Raw genomic sequence first — 16,350 nt, 5'->3', positions numbered from 1 at the left:
AGTAATTTTTATTAGTCATAGATGCTAAATATTAACATCTAATGCTTCCACTCTCTAACTTTTGTGCTAAATGCTGGCACATTCACACAATAAGGTTTTTGTTTGTCATATAAACTAAATTGGGCTTGCAACATACCAATAAACATTATTCCCTTATTCTCCCCGCGTATGCCCGCTTCTCAACCTTCCAGGCCTCCCACAAAAGGAGAAGCTAATAAGCTATGATCTTGAGACCTTGTAGTGGTAAAAGTAAAGTTGGAATTGGCCGACATTTTACAGATGTCACACTTCCAATAGCTCTTGTCGCTTTGCTAGGGTAAATGGTGGACAAATTAACACAAGAGTTTGTGTTTTAGCTTACTTATTGAACCTTTTTATTAGGTTTCTATCGACATCCAACATCCGTCTTTTATGGGTAGTGGGAAGGGCTAGCAAAAAAAGTTGGCAAAAAGGATAGAAGATGACCAATGCAAGTTTATATGGTAAGATAAGATGTGATGGAATGGTGCATTAAGGCGGCAATGATAGCGATACGTTGTGGAAATGTCGGCAACTTGCAACGTTGATTTTGTTCAAATTTGAACATCCAGCTCGTTGTCTTACTCGCAACAATTGAAATGGACATGTCTTTTACAATGTGAAGAGAGAGGAATATTGGGTGACTACATTTAGCAAGCATATATTGCTCCACAATGTTTCTCGATCTCTCTTTCAGATAGACAGAGATCCAGTTGCAACCGTGATCCAGCGCATCAGCACCGAGCGGAGGCCAAGTAGGTAGCAAACTCTACCCGTTCGACGTTCTAAAGGAAAAGAAAAAAAAAAAGACTAGTCGTCCGAAGAAAAGTTGCGGCGGGGAGGGAGATCCTTTTCTTCGAGAAGTTGCTTAAGCCTCCCAGCACCAACCATCATATCTAGCTAGTGTCTGCTGTAGCATGGCTCGGGGCCTTTGTAAAGGCCTACAGTCCTCAGCCGCCCGGTAGACATGTCCAGTTCTGGGACTGAAGACATGGTGATGGATTAATTAGCACTTCTAGATGTAACTTAATCCAAAAATAAATCTATACAGGCAAGCTCGATTATAACTAAATAATGTAATGTAACAAGTAGTATATAGCAACGTAATATGAGTATAAAACAGAGCTAAGCATGAACAGATCTAACATGCTTAACGACAGAGGCAGGAGAAACATGATGTGCATGTACCGACCCTGTGCAGAATGGGCCTTTGAGATTTAAGGAGCTATTAAACCAAACCCATATAATCCCTCGTCAAATTGAGGATTTTGGAGCCTTCTGAAACCAGCGTCCCAACAAGCAGGCCAGCTAGGGAGTAGCCCCCTCTGGTGGCTGGTGCAGCATCAGTGTCCACTGTCAGGTTGGGTCCGGCAACAATTGCATGTATGTCGGCCGTGAAACATTCGTGGGGTGCTATCCCAAGCACAACGCATGAGCACAGCATATGATGGAAAGGGACTAAAGTATGACCAGGACCAGGAGGGAGCTAAACTAAAGAAGCGGCATACAACTTGGAAATGGCTTACTATTGACACGTAATGCAAGCTTTGCAGTAGCTTTCTGGATTACTTTGGTAGCCTAGCTTAGCCCTAATAAGCCACACTGGGCTCTTGTAATGGACAGTTGCAATCGAACTGTTCAGAGTCCACTACAAAGTCATGTATGCTCTGTCGATATCGTTTCGGTTAAAAGAGAAGTTCCAGAATTTGTTCTTGAAGAGGGCCATTGCCATTGGGCCAAGGAAACTTCGTGGGACTAGCGAGCGAGAACTGTGTCTGAAATCTGAAATGGAACTCCGAGCTCGTCCAGGGCAGAAAGCCTGAAAATGACGCTGTGTACAGGAGGTATATACTAGGATCATGACCACAGCCTGCAGAGTCGTAACTCTGAATACGAAATCTGAACAAAAGAGGACGCTTTCCTGAAAGTAGCCAGGCGGCTACCTGATGGCGAACCCAAGTGCTTGCTCCCACTCCCACAGTCCCACCTAATCTGCAGCCGTTCGTCTAAAAAAAAAGGCTAATCTGCAGCCGTCAGCGCAGCCGTCCCAAATTAAGAAAAAAACATATCCCAAATAGTATATGGGAATCCAAGGCCTCGCATTGGAGTGCATCGGCGCCATCTGTGACACCGACCGATTAGCAGCTGCTGATGTTTGATGGTGAACGCAGCAAGGCACGGGAATTTCTACGTGTGTGGCAACTAGAAACGTGGAATGAGGCCCCGTTTGGAACTGAGGATCTTCGTATGAATTCTGGAGGAAGTTGATTTCTATAGTTTGATGATGATGTCACATGTTGTTTTGAACGCAGGAACACATGCTGTTCATTCCAGAGGAAAGGATTGTATCGCTCATAAAACAAAGGAAATAAAACATGTGCTCAGAGCTAAAGGAAATTTTCCTACGACGCTTGCTCGCTCATGCAGCATATTCCTTCTAGTTATTTTCCGCGTTTTTCTTATATTATGAATTCCTACATTCCAAACATTCCTTCTAGTTATTTCTCACGTTTTTCCTTTCCTCTGTTTTATCACTACACACTCGCCCCATTCCTATATTTTATACTATTCCCGCGTGAATGTTTGTCGAGCGCTGGAGCTCTATGCCGATTCGATCCATGCAGTCACGATTGGGAGAGAGACGCACGACGTAGGGTAGTACCATCAGGTTGAACGAGTCAAAGGGCTGCAGTATCGACCAAGCGAGTAGCCCAGGCTTCAATAGGCTGCCGATAGCCGGTGTGCCAGCGGCGGTTGGTCGGAGCAACCATACTCTCAAGCCGCCGCGCGTCGTCGTCCGGCACCCCGGCGGGGCCATGCCTGCCGCCGCGCCTTAAATCCTCCACGTCGTCTGTCGACGGGCCTTGCGCCTGCCGCTCGTCACATGGGAGCGTGCATGCATGAGCCCCGCACCGCGCCACAGCGTGGCAGGCTCTTGGCAATGTTGGCACGGCACGGGCGCACTCAGCTCCGCACTGGCACGCGACGTGCTGTGGCTCCCGCTCCCCGCGGCGCGCTGCCGCACCCGCACACACGCCCACGTTGCTTGGTCTGCCGCGCGCGGCTCGCGCTCGAGGACACCGAGCCAGCGGCTCGGCAGGACGCGCGGGCACCCTCTGGCTCTATCCACCTGCGACGACGGGCCTACCTGACGTGGGAGCACAGGGTGGATAGGCGCGCATGCACGAAGGTGTCAACGGAGCTAGGATGCTCAAAGGAACTTGTGATTCCTGTGCTTTGATGACCATCACTCGTCGTTAGGATCAAAGAACCAAGCTTACCGTTCCTCTAGGAAGGTAGAGTTAGTCCCTTCACAAAATGCAGTAACACTGTAACAACATCCACTCGCTAAATACCGGGGGATGCCTACATGTGAGTGAGAGAAAATTCCCATGGCCATCTTCCATCCTCTCGTGTCTTGGCTCATGACCTCATCACACCATGCCACACGGCTAGCTGATGAGACGCCGCACCGTGGAGGGCGCACCTCTTGTGACTTGTCACCTTCTGGCTGAAGACGCAATTGCAGAGGAGAGCACGATGTTGCGCAGCAGCGGTGGATTTAAGATTTTACGAAAGAGTACGCCACACTAACATTTTCATATACAATATATAGTTAAAATTTATCAAGCAGTTTAATAGATAGATAACTACAAAAACCTGCCCCGCAATTCGACCTATAAGTTTAGATTCAACAATTAAATTTAAAACATGCACGATTATAAATATAAACTGAAACACCATACTAATAGTTGTAGATATGCATAAAAAATGTATACGCCTACAAATAGCTAGAAGAAGCAACTCTATGTCTCACATATATCAACTCTAACTCTATTTATATGTTTCATATAGTTTCTTTGTTTTCTATTCCTTTTGCTACAAACAGGCCTATAGGTCTTTTGTCAAATAACCAAAGTTCGATTAGGTTTAAAGAAATAATATCAACATTTATATCTTTAAATATATTTATTACAAAAAATATTCTATAAATAATCTAATTATACTTATTAAATATTATAAATATTAGTATTTAAATATATATGGATAAATTTAGAATTATTTGACTTTTTAGTAAACGAAAATTTTATTCTCTTTAGGACAAAGAGAGTACCTTCCAACCACTTTTTTCGAGGAGCTGTGATTTCTTTCTTTTTCCAAGGAACAACTTCTTATTTTTTTAAATCTATACTTATATAAGTTAGAACAACATGCACCGATGGTACGTAGTCCCATTTTAGAACGCGTCAAGTGATGGTATAGAGTCAAATCCAAAATATATTAGAATAGATGATGATCGTTGAATAAATCTCAGAGCCACACATCGTCGTGGTGACCATTCGACAAGTCGTACATCCTGTCGCAACACATAAATATATTTGATACCGTGATTTTTGCCTGTTATTTGCATTACTACGGGCCTGATGTCACATATTGATGTATTGCTAGGTTGTAATTTTGGTACTGGTCCAGTATGGCTTCCTGAATCTAACTACTTTGGTTATTCAGCATTATTTGGTTAGAAAGCGTGTGGGATAATACTACTACTTGTTTCTATTTTTCTAATTCATATTAAATCGCCCCATTTGATTTATCGGTGTTGCTGTAATTTTGGCTCTGCTCTAGTATGGCATCTTGTCTTGAATCTAGTTAATTTAATTATTTAGCGTTATTTTGGTTATAAAGCTTTTAGGACCACACAAATACTTGTAGTTGTTCTTTTAAATCACCCCATTGCCGTAAGTTGTTAGATCTTTACTAGCAATTAAATCATTGACTGTATCTTTAGGATAGTTACTATTCCTTATTTTAGAAAATTGGTCCATTACTGCTGGGATTAAGTTCTAGAACTCGAATGTGATAAGCTAACCACTGTCTAGGAACCTGTGTCCTCTTTTATTCTATTTTTTAATAACTCATTTTGATATCTCGGAGCACTAGTCAAATGTTCCATAACTTTATCTATGATCACCTTTTACTTCTCTAGAAGGGAATGATGGGCATAACAGTTCCTTAGTTGTTCTTTATGAAAGTTAGGATATTATCTGCATATAATCGAATAGTATTGTTTCTGATTAATGGGAGGGCACCAGATTGGAGCATTCTAGTCTCAATAAAAAAAGTGAAATAGTTTTGCCTTTATTTCACTGCCTTCTTTGTCATTCTCTATGTTTGAAGAAGAAAAATCTATCCACATGTTTATAATGTAATCCTGTATGATAATATTGAAGGCAAAGTCAGTGTTTTTATATTTGACCATATGGCTGAAGCACATATAAATAATATTCTGATTGATAGCAACTACTTGCATCCATTCAGTAGTTGTCACTTGAGCATATTACAGGTTTTGTCATTTGCATTCTGTAGTCAGTATTGTTGTCAGCAACATTCTAAATTTAGCAAAGTAATTATTGTTTTAAAAAATCTCCTACATTTGTAAATACCTGTTCCCGTAAACATTTTTATTCCACCCTAATGCCCCCTGTTCCAAAACAGCTTTATATCTTTTTTCAAACCAGCTGCACATCTGTAGGCTGCGAAAGAATACTCTAAGCAACTAAGAGTTGACGCTTGCATAAAATTATTTCTCTTGTGATCTGAAATATGTTTTGTTCTATAAACTACAGTACCGCTCCTTGCTATACCACTGAACTATGTGATCTTATTTTTCTACTACATAGTTGTTGAAAGTGACCAAACAAATAAAAGATTCCGTTACATAATTGCAATCAGCAATAATATATAATTGTAAATATCGGGCACCACAATTGTAGTTCTGAGCATATGCAATATGCTGGTGTTGAACCATTTCCCTCGTCGCTTTGTCTTTTTTTGCTAGCTGATCTAAGTGGTTGTTGGAGTGTTGGTTTTGCATTTTCTGTAGTTTGTCTTATGTAGAATGATGTGATGAATTATACAGACTACTACACATATCATATGTTAGGAATAGCACCTGCAGGTTATTGCAGTTGTCACAAGTCAAACATCTAAAAGAAACCTGAATGCATCAGATTGGAACAAGAAAACCTTATGTTCAAACTGCCAATTTGATTCTGTACCTAGAATTTGCTACCTTTTTGATGGGTTGTTTTCTCATTTCACATTGGGCTAACAAGTCATATTGTCTTTTGCTAGGCTGTGAACAATGTAAATAGCATTGTTGGACTAATAAGTTGTATTCTAAAGTTACATGGTTTCATTGATGTGATATCTCAATTCTAAAGTTACTTGATTTCTATGATGTGATGCCCAAAACACATGATAGTGTGATATCTCAATTCTAAAGTTACTTGATTTCTATAATGTGATACCCAAAACACATGATAGCTATCTTAGTGGTGAATTATGTTTTATGACCCCACTGAGCAGGTTGAGATTGACAACTTCATGGTCCAACAGCTTGATGGAACCTTCAACGAATGGGGCTTGTGTAAATAGAAGGTATCATGGAGTTGATACTTATGTTCCTAAACTTGACTCCATCTTGCACTGTTTGTACTTATTTCCTTTGATGTTGTGTTCAATCTAGAAAGCTTGGAGCAAATGCCATTCTTGCGGTTTCACTTGCTGTGTGCAAAGCGGGAGCTATGGTGAAGAAGATTCCTCTTTACCAGGTCTGTCACACCACTACGATTTATTTTTATGTTGTATTTTCTCTGTTGGTTGAGGATGTGACGATGAAGGTTATATCATTTTCCTAACAGGGACCACGAGCTATCTGTATTCTCTCAGCAAATGGTGTGATATCAAACGTTACACTTCGTCAGCCTAATTCCTCTGGTGGCACGTTAACTTATGAGGTTAGCCATGCATGACACTTTCACTCCCTTCATGGATTGATGCACAAAAGTTTTGGTTGTAGTGACTCTTTGAGTTGTTGTCCTTGTTTGGGTCCTTTATGCCAACAGAAAGCAGTGGAACACGAAGTCGATCAGGTGGGATGAGCATGTCTCTTGTGAGCCCAGACGATCGTGTTGTCAGTGGTGGAGTTGCCATCTTGCTGGTGGAAGCAAATCCTTTTCAGGTATGCATTCTGTCCACCCTGCATCTATTTGAACATATATACTTATTGACATATGTCTAGTTGCACTGAGTAAATGATTATTTGAAGCAATATTTTAATCTATTAGTCTGATACATCAATTGTAGTGTTTCTTGCCACTTCTTTATCCCATCTGCTGTTGTGAGATCCAAGTTTGGTTCTGAGTTTTCACTTGCATGTGTATATGGTACCTACAGTAGATGATGTACATCATTTAGTAATGTTAAATTTAGGAGGATTCACCTGTATTTCTAGTAAGTCCATGGAAAATAGATTTTTTCTAAACAAAAACTTAATTATTGACATTTATATTACCTGAAAGTTATGCCCATCCATAGTTTTAGTGATCTGTAATACTTCCTACTCCAGTCTTAATTTTGCCCTATTCTTTCCCTGCATTTAGTAATAAATGATGATATGCCATTAGGATAAAGTTGAAGCATCATAAAGAATCAGTATGTGAGATTATAGCCATTCCTAGCCACCTCTGTTCCTGCACCACATCAAAACTGCTAGTTGAATTGATAGTGGTACAAGTAGCAATACTTGTATGAGCCGGATCTTTAAATTGTATACATGTACAGTATAATTGCATTAGCAGCAAGTACAAGTTGCACCATGTCAAATGTGCAATTTTTTATTTGTGTTTTGTAATTTATTTACAATAAGAATATAGCAAATGCATAACATGTATATTTGTAATTTTAGTTGAGGATTAGTTGAGGATTGCTGAGTGGTGTGGCTGCAGAATTACTTTTAGAAATTGACCTAGAAAATTCGATGTGTGTATGTGTGATTTCTACTAGCTATATGTATGTGTGATCTCATGCTCTCTGTTTTGTACTATGCTCTCTGTGTTTCTAGCCTTTTAGACCACATCACAATCCCTAAGTGCTGGATCTGCTCCTTGTGCACAGTGAGCAACCAGGGCCACGCCCTGCTGTTGGAACAAGCACAAGCAGCATTCCATCTTTACCATCCTAACTTTATTTATAGCTTCCATGATTACAGATTTCATGGATCTAGGTTCGCCTAGTTTTTTATCTTAGCTGCTAATTTGTTCATTGTTGCTTCTTCAGAAAAATTGGTTTATCAGAGAAATTGATTCAAAAGATTGGTGTACTAACCTTGGCTGATGAGGTATGAATCAGACTTGTAGTGCTTGTTCTTCATATTTCCTTTGCAATCTGATTTCTGCCCCTGTCCCCTGCTCTTTTCCCACGCAGAGTAGATCTATTTTGTTTGCTTTGCTTCTTTCCCAAGTCTTATCCGTTTTATTCCTATGGATTTTCTGTTATTGGGCTGTTTTTCTGAGCTGTTGCATGTTTCATGGGCCACTTTCTCATTTTAGTTATTGGGCTCTACTATTTTACTCTTCAGTTGCACAGAAATTACAACACATCTGCTCTGCGTGGGTCTTCTTTTAAAATCAAGTGTTTTACATGCAACCAACAACCGTGTGCTGGCTTGTGCTAAAACACACATTTTTTGCTCTGTTAGAAATCATGTGTTTTGCAGGCAGCCAACAACCATGTGCTCGTTTATGCTAAAACACATGGTTTTTTCTCTGCTACAAATCGTGTGTTTTGCAGCCAGCAAATAACTATGTGCTAGCTTTTGCTAAAACACACGATTGTACAGTAGACAGACTCTTCTGAAAAGCGACTAAAATAGTCGATTGCCCTATAGACAAAATGATAAAGAGTGGAGTGCATATGGATATGTTCATAACTTTCATATATGAAAGTCATACCACCTCCATTCAGTAATACACACATAACCAAAAAAAGTCCATCGACTTTTATCTTTAATAAATAATAAGAGAATGTATCACCTATGTGCCTGATAAAATAAGAGATTGTATCACCAATATGCCTGATAAAAAATTCTTTGGCACAAGATACTACTACAACAAAATTATGTGAGAGAGCATATACGACATGATGATGTCGTCGACAAAACTCTGTCACTATGTTAAGCTTGTGTCTTCGCTAGCGGTCTATACACGACACGAGGGGAATTCTCACCAATTATGATGTGCCCACTCTGGATGAAGAGCCTGCATTGTCCAGCAGGGCATGCGTGGAGCGCCCAACCACTACAAATGAGGTTGCCCCCACACAACATCTACCACATGTAAAACTAGGTATTCAAATGAGAAGCCCCTCACACCACATCTACCACCCTTGCCTATGCTAATTGTACTTGTGTGGTGTCTATGTTCAACTAAAAAATGTACTATTGCACCATATTTTACACAACATCTACCACACGTGAAACCAGGTATTCAATTTGTTTTAGTTTCCTCCAAAACCTCAACTTATTTGACAACCACAACATTACTTAATATAAAATAAGTGGCATAATGTAGCCTGAGGACTATCTGAACAAACACGGTAAACACTAGCAGTGTGAGAGTATATAACTTATAATAAGCTATATATAGGCCTATAGGGTGAACAGAGTTGGTTGGATCAACAATGTTGAATGTGTGATTCTGAAAAACACTAACTCTTGAGCTATGAAGAAGGGACACATGAAGAAATTTATATGGTCATACAATTATTGTGCTACTGTGTAAGCAACGTGGCATATGTGAAGGCCAGATTAGCAAGTCAAAAGAAATTAAACTACTCTCTGAATTGGAAGGACATCTATTTGGAGTTAACCTTTTGCACGTGCCAGTAATATTAAGAGAGGTGTACATGAGTTAGAGATTTTCATGGATAATTTTGGGCCAATATAGAGTTTTCAATCTTTGCTTTACTCTAATTTCTTTATTTTTGTAAAATAAAATCACTCAAAGAAGTCATCATATATGATAGTGTAAGTGAATTTTGATGTATGGAATGTCAACATGATTAAGGGACCAACAAAATTGATGAGATCCTACGTAGGTTTTTAGTCCCATGTTGTTTATTGTGCTTGGCTCAAATGAGGCAAATGCCATACAAATGAGATCTGAGTCCAAGACTGGGTTAATGAAATGAAGATTTGACAAACATATTATTATGAGTAGGACGCAAGAGACATGGATTGATGAATATCAATTGGTCTCACATATGAAGTTTGTTAATTGTATTAAGACATTTATCTTTGGATTTAATGATTGATCAAGTGGCAAGCATAACGTAGTTGAAGACACGCAAGCAAGCATTCTTAAATAACTATGAGTACGTCGACGGTTGTTATCAGGATTGCCTCCCTCTTAGGTCAATTACCTAACTAAATAGTCTTCCATTGACTATAATTAGTTAGATAATCAACTCAATCGGTCATCCTGGTACACTACCTATATTGTGTACTAAATGTCTAACATGCATCCAGAATTATGACAATGGAAATATCATCATAATACATAAATAGTTTAGTCATTTTAGGTACAATTTCCATCATGCAGAATTGACCTTTAAGATGAAATTTTAGATGAGATATTATTTGGGTAAAACCAAATTACACTTACACTTAAGCCTTAAGCACATATATCAATATATCAATTGATATTGTCTATCAATATCTAAATAATATTGGACATCATATCCATCCATACTTGTGGTCGTTTAGTTCCAAAATATGGCCTTCTATCCGTCTAGACCCTGGGATGACAACCTTAGTGCCGTAAAAGCGCTCATGTATCTTGCAAATGCAATAGGCCCGATATTGCATTTGCAAATACCTTAGCTTGTTAGCACAAAATAGTGCAACTTAACTTCTACAGCACCATAAGGTAGGAGTAGGATATCCATAGATATTTTTATGGTATCAAAAGATCTTGATTTATTATTATATAAATCGAGATATAATTATAGTAGGATATCTAGATACTGGCTATTTGATTCCCACAACACCAGAATACCAGATCACATACTAATTTTTTTATGGTAGATTCTCCTCACACGAGTCATCAAAATAGATTCCAATGGTTACTTCCACTTATCATTCTAAAGCATCAGATATGCTAGACATTTCATTGAATGATCAATTATGATTCCGCTCGATCACCAACCATTATCTACAAAGATAAGGTTGTTTCTATTGTCAAGATGCAAACAAGTCATATAAGAGCATTGGAAATAAATATATTTTCCAAAACATTTTATCCCCACAAATTGCAACATATTAGGAAATAAACAGCTTGCAAAAGTAGTATCGCGATAATTTCGTAGATCACCCACTAAGTCCATACCTACATCCTCATTTAGTCCATACCAACACTCACTAAGTATAAAAGAGTTTTTATGGCATATCTATCTATATATATTTCTTAGATTTTTTACATTGGGTTTTTGGACGAGCCTTAGCTACGTAATAGCAGTTGCATTGATCTCAAGGGAGAGTATTTTGAAACGACACCTTTCACCAACAGACACCTTTTCAAGAGTTTATCTCATCCATTCAAGAAGAGATTAGTGATTAGGATAGGATTAGACAGTTAAACATGTCACCAAATGGACATGTCCTTTGGCAGTCTGTAGCGAAAGGGTGTATTCATCTATGAAGAGGCACCTGTTCAAACACACACCCTTTCATATGTATAAATACCTTTATGAGATCAATGAAAATAAAAGGATCTTTCATTCTATTATTTCATTTACATTTCACTTTTAACAGGAAAGCCACCGCATGATCTATTAGGCTTTGGGTTGGTGGAAGAAATCATGTTTTAAAACTAACTTTTATATTATATCTAAAAGATGGTTCAAAAAACCAATTTCTAGTGCGGTAAGCCAGTAACCTTTTTTTAGACTCCTTGAAGTGTATTAGCCAACGCATAGTAATGTTAGTACATACAGATTATGCTAACTTGTTCTTCTCTTTTGTTTGTGTTGTCCTTTAGCTAAAGACGTCATGAATTGTAGATGATGTACTCTCTTTTTTTATCTAAGAAGAATTAGTCTTGTGACACCGAAAAGTCCTGGTTGATCGCCTCAAATATGTTTAAATGTCACATATGTACCATGCAGGTACACTCCCAGTACATTTGACAAAATTCCACGGCAAATCACACTCCGTGCACAGATTAAATTACTACTCTGTATTTAACTTGCTGGAATTTATCTATTGTCGTCGCATGTACCGGCCAGGATCAGTTCCTCTGCAGTTGACTGCATGGTACATTTATTTGTCACTGGCAGGTGGGTCTGATAAGCATCAGGTCTACCTCTGTAGGTGACAAAGGCACAGGTGAATATAGAGGATCTATGATTTCGCAGGTACCATGTATATATAGGTAGTTTACACATTAAGATACTGAAAAGGCAGGAAATGCACATTCACACATATATTAACCACAGAATCACCACTTCATTTCCTGTTCACGTACTGGATGATACTATCATGGTGATTCAAAGTCCTCCCTGCTGACCTTCCTCACCTGACGCTCTGACCTACAAGGCGGGAGGCGTGGCGGCCTGCGTAACACAAGCTGACAAGCATCTCCAATCTGAAAGTCTACATGCAGTGCAGGTCGTTTTGGAGCGCCGGGCGCCCGGACATGCATGCCGCCGTTGTAGTATTCTATCGGAGGGGCCAAAAGAAACCATCTCGCAGTCGCAGCAGCTTAGCTACTCTCTTGGGCCGCGTTTAGTTCGGCCGATTTGGCGGCTGACGAATCACTGTAGAGACACTGTAGGTACAGTGTCGTTTTGTTTTTATTTGGTAATACTTGCCGAATCGTTGACTAATTAGGCTCAAAACGTTCGTCTCGCAAAGTACAACCAAACTGTGCAATTAGTTTTTTATTTCGTCAACATTTAGTACTTCATACATGTACCGCAAATTTGAGTAACGGGGAATCTTCTTTTTGCATAGTGCCAAAGTTTGGAATTATGGGGAACTAAACATGGCCTTGCCTCTTCTTGGTCGAAAGGCCGGGTTGGAGAAAACAAGATGTTCAGAGCCCTGCAACTGATTCTTCTCAGGGAGAAGGGCGGACTCCTCCGGCCAGCCTCCTCGTCGGGCTTCGTCAATGGCTTCTGCTCAGCTCCCTACTCCCAGAGGTTCGTGTTTGGTTCTCTCGTCATCTCTTCTCTTCTCTTCTCTTCGCGTGCATAATTACTTGCTAATTAAGTATACTTCCCCAGTCCTACAATGATAATCATATTTATATGAGAAAAGGTCATTTATATAACTTTTCTTGACAATCATTCAAATTATATACAAGTTTAGGATATAAAGCTTTTGTATTTTTTTTCTCGAATACGCAAAAGATTTACACATCATTGTAATTAAGAAGAAGAGTTTAAACAAACAAACGACGCTCTTCTGACGAGCGGCCTTGGAGGTCTTATAGCCGTAGGCTGGACCGTCCTAGCATACAACTCCAAGCTTCGATATTACATAAAGGGTCTACAACCGAGCTAAGAGCAGCGCTGCAGCCTACGAAGTTGGGCGCCTCCGCTGCTGGCTACGCGTTCCTACTCCGGCGTCCGAGAAGAGCTTTCTACCGGTGTATCAATAGACTTTATTCAAGGTAAATACTTTATGTTAGCCGGCCGTGCTTTTGTCCCACCGCAGGCACGCGACACTAGTAAGAGGAAAGGGACCCTACCGCACACAACCTTATCCATGTCTCCTCTCTCTCCCCACACACACGCGGGTTCTAGCGGCGGTGATGGGTTCAGCACCAGCGAGGTGTATCCTCCTCCCCCTCCTCCTGCGTTCAAGCATCTGGGAGTCAAGGTTTCGGCGTGCTTCTCCTCTCTCTCTCTCTCTCTCTCTCTCTCTCTCTCTCTCTCTCTCCCTCTCATCTTCCGCAACTACGACGGGCCCAGGGCGCCTAGGTGGTGGGGACGACGGGAGGGCGGCTTTAGGGTTCTGGTGGCGGTGGAGACGGCCGGGCTAGGTCGGGAGGGGGCGCCCATGGCCAGAGCTCGCCGCGGAAGGAGGTCATGACTGGAGCTCACGACAACATGCAGGGAGGGTGGGAGGGGGAGGAGGTCACCACGGGTGGTAGGGTCTCGCCGGAGCTCCTACGGCCGCGGAGCTCTGGCGAGACCCTACCGCCCACGTCGGGGCAGTGGGCGGCAGGCACACAAGGAGGAAGAAGGCGAGGATGTAGCGATGGTGTGCAGTTTCACGGCGCTAATCGCACGCACGACCGTGCGTTAGCCGCGTCCAAAGTGCCTATGTGATGATTCTCTAGCAAATGATAATATATAGTATAGAAATTTTCTGGTTAAAACCAATTACGATTAGTTGACTTTTTCATTCATCATGACCAAAATATATGGAGGGAATATGCTGAACCAGAGGAGCCATATAGTGCCTATTATCGTTGCTTTGGTGGTTGCTGATCGAGTTGGGTTGTAGGTTAACTGGAAAGGTGGCAGTGATCACCGGCGGCACGAGCGGCATCGGGAAGGCCACGGCCGCCGAGTTCGTCAGGAACGGGGCGAGGAGTCATCATCGCCGACGTCCAGGACGACCTTGGCCGCGCCGTCGCGGCGGAGCTGGGCCCCGACGCTGTGCGCTACGCCCGCTGCGACGTCACCGACGAGGCGCAGGTCGCCGCGGCCGTCGACCTCGCTGTCCAGCTCCACGGCCGCCTCGACGTGATGTTCAACAACGCCGGCATCGGCGGCGACATGGCGCCGCCCCCGCTGGGCGGCATCGACCTCGGTGACTTCGACCGCGTCATGGCCGTCAACGCCCGGGGCGCCGGCGTGAAGCACGCGGCAGCATCATCTGCACTGCCAGCACCGCCGCCGTGCTGGGCAGCGTGGCACCGCCCGCGTACAGCTCCTCCAAGGCGGCGGTCCTCGGCATCGTGCGCTCTGTGGCCGCGGAGGTGGCACGCTCCGGGGTGCGCGTCAACGCCATCTCTCCGCACGGCATCCCGACGCCGCTGGCGATGGCTGCCGCGGCACAGTGGTTCCCTGAGAGAGGCGTCGAGGAGCGTCGGCGGATCCTCGAGAGGGACATGAACGAGATGGTCGGGCCCGTGCTGGAGGCGGAGGACATCGCCAGGGCCGGCGCTCTACCTGGCGTGCGGCGAGGCCAAGTATGTGAACGGGCAAAATCTGGTCGTCGATGGTGGGTTCACGGTGAGCAAAGCGCCCAACAGGCCGGCGGCGCCCTGCAGCACGTCGTTGAGGAGTGTTTCGTTTCGTTCATTAGTTGACTGCCTACCAAAGTACCAATACATGAATGAAGTGCATATGGATCCGTCTAGATCGAACTCCTCTGCAGTTGTGGGATAACAACGCTAGTCAAAGTTATAATTAACACAGATGACAAAAAAAGATTCAAAAACATTTTATGTACTCGTAATATATGTGCATAGTTTCAAAAAATTTGAAAACTCGTAATAGAGAATTTGCACGAATATTCTCCCTTGTTCATTATATAGATATACACTACTGCAGATTTTAACACTAAAGTCTGATATGCCTCAATAGAGGCGGGCAACCTAGCTGCCTCTAGTTTTCCGTCTCTATAAATCGACGACGATTTTAGTAGAGGCGGGTGCCCGGCCACCATCTAAAAATGGGAATAGGAGCCGTTTCTACAAATCGTTTTTCAAGAAATCACAAATCTAGGTCGAAAAAATAGAAAAAAAAACTAAGAAGACCCCACGAGCCAGCCTCACATGCGCTAGTCGCATGATTTTTGGCGCGAAAAACGCACGGCTTTGGTTCTAAAATTAGTATTTGGGACCCAAACGAATTCAAATGAAAAAATTATCAACTATAAAGTTTTATAACTTTTTGAGATCTACAACTTTGGTAGCTCTCCATATTAGGTCGTTTGAAAAATTCGAATTTCAAATGTGAGAAATTCAAACGTAATTTTCCATACATAGATGATTTCAAATGAAAACGTTGACAACTATAAAGTTGCATAACTTTTTGAGATCTATAACTTTTGTTTTGTTGTTTCTTCTTCCGAGGTTATTTGAAAATTCGAATTTACCATGTAGCTCCTATTTTGAGGCGGCTGGTAATCGATTTCTAGAGGTGGCTGGAAATAGAGCTGCCTCTAAAAGTACGGGCATTTTTAGAGGCGGTTGGGTGTATTTTTAGAGGCGGCTCGTTTTGGAGGCCATTATACAGGCGGCTGTATATTGACCCGCCTCTATAGTAAAAAGCCTTCTCTCTCTAAAAATTGTTTTTTAGTAATGATAAGGAGATTGTACTTTAGACTACTACCAATTTACTAGCCATAAAATTGCTTGGCCACCCAGTTGGACCTTAACAAAATACTATTATAGTAGAAAGTGCTATATATATATATATTCAAAGATAAGAGTCAACTTATCATCATCTTCATCGTCAAGCATGAATTTGACA

At 41.7% G+C, this 16,350-nt stretch overlaps 1 pseudogene; it reads left to right on the top strand.

The window, feature by feature from the left end:
• The first annotated feature begins 12,913 nt into the window (after positions 1–12,913).
• On the top strand, positions 12,914–15,322 carry LOC136552874 (momilactone A synthase-like; annotated as a pseudogene).
• The last annotated feature ends 1,028 nt before the right edge of the window (positions 15,323–16,350 follow it).

This window comes from Miscanthus floridulus, chromosome 4 (assembly GCF_019320115.1).
Source record: "Miscanthus floridulus cultivar M001 chromosome 4, ASM1932011v1, whole genome shotgun sequence".
NCBI lineage: Eukaryota > Viridiplantae > Streptophyta > Magnoliopsida > Poales > Poaceae > Miscanthus > Miscanthus floridulus.
The sequence above is the reverse complement of the archived record's forward strand: the minus strand, read 5'-3'. Positions and strand labels throughout refer to the sequence as shown.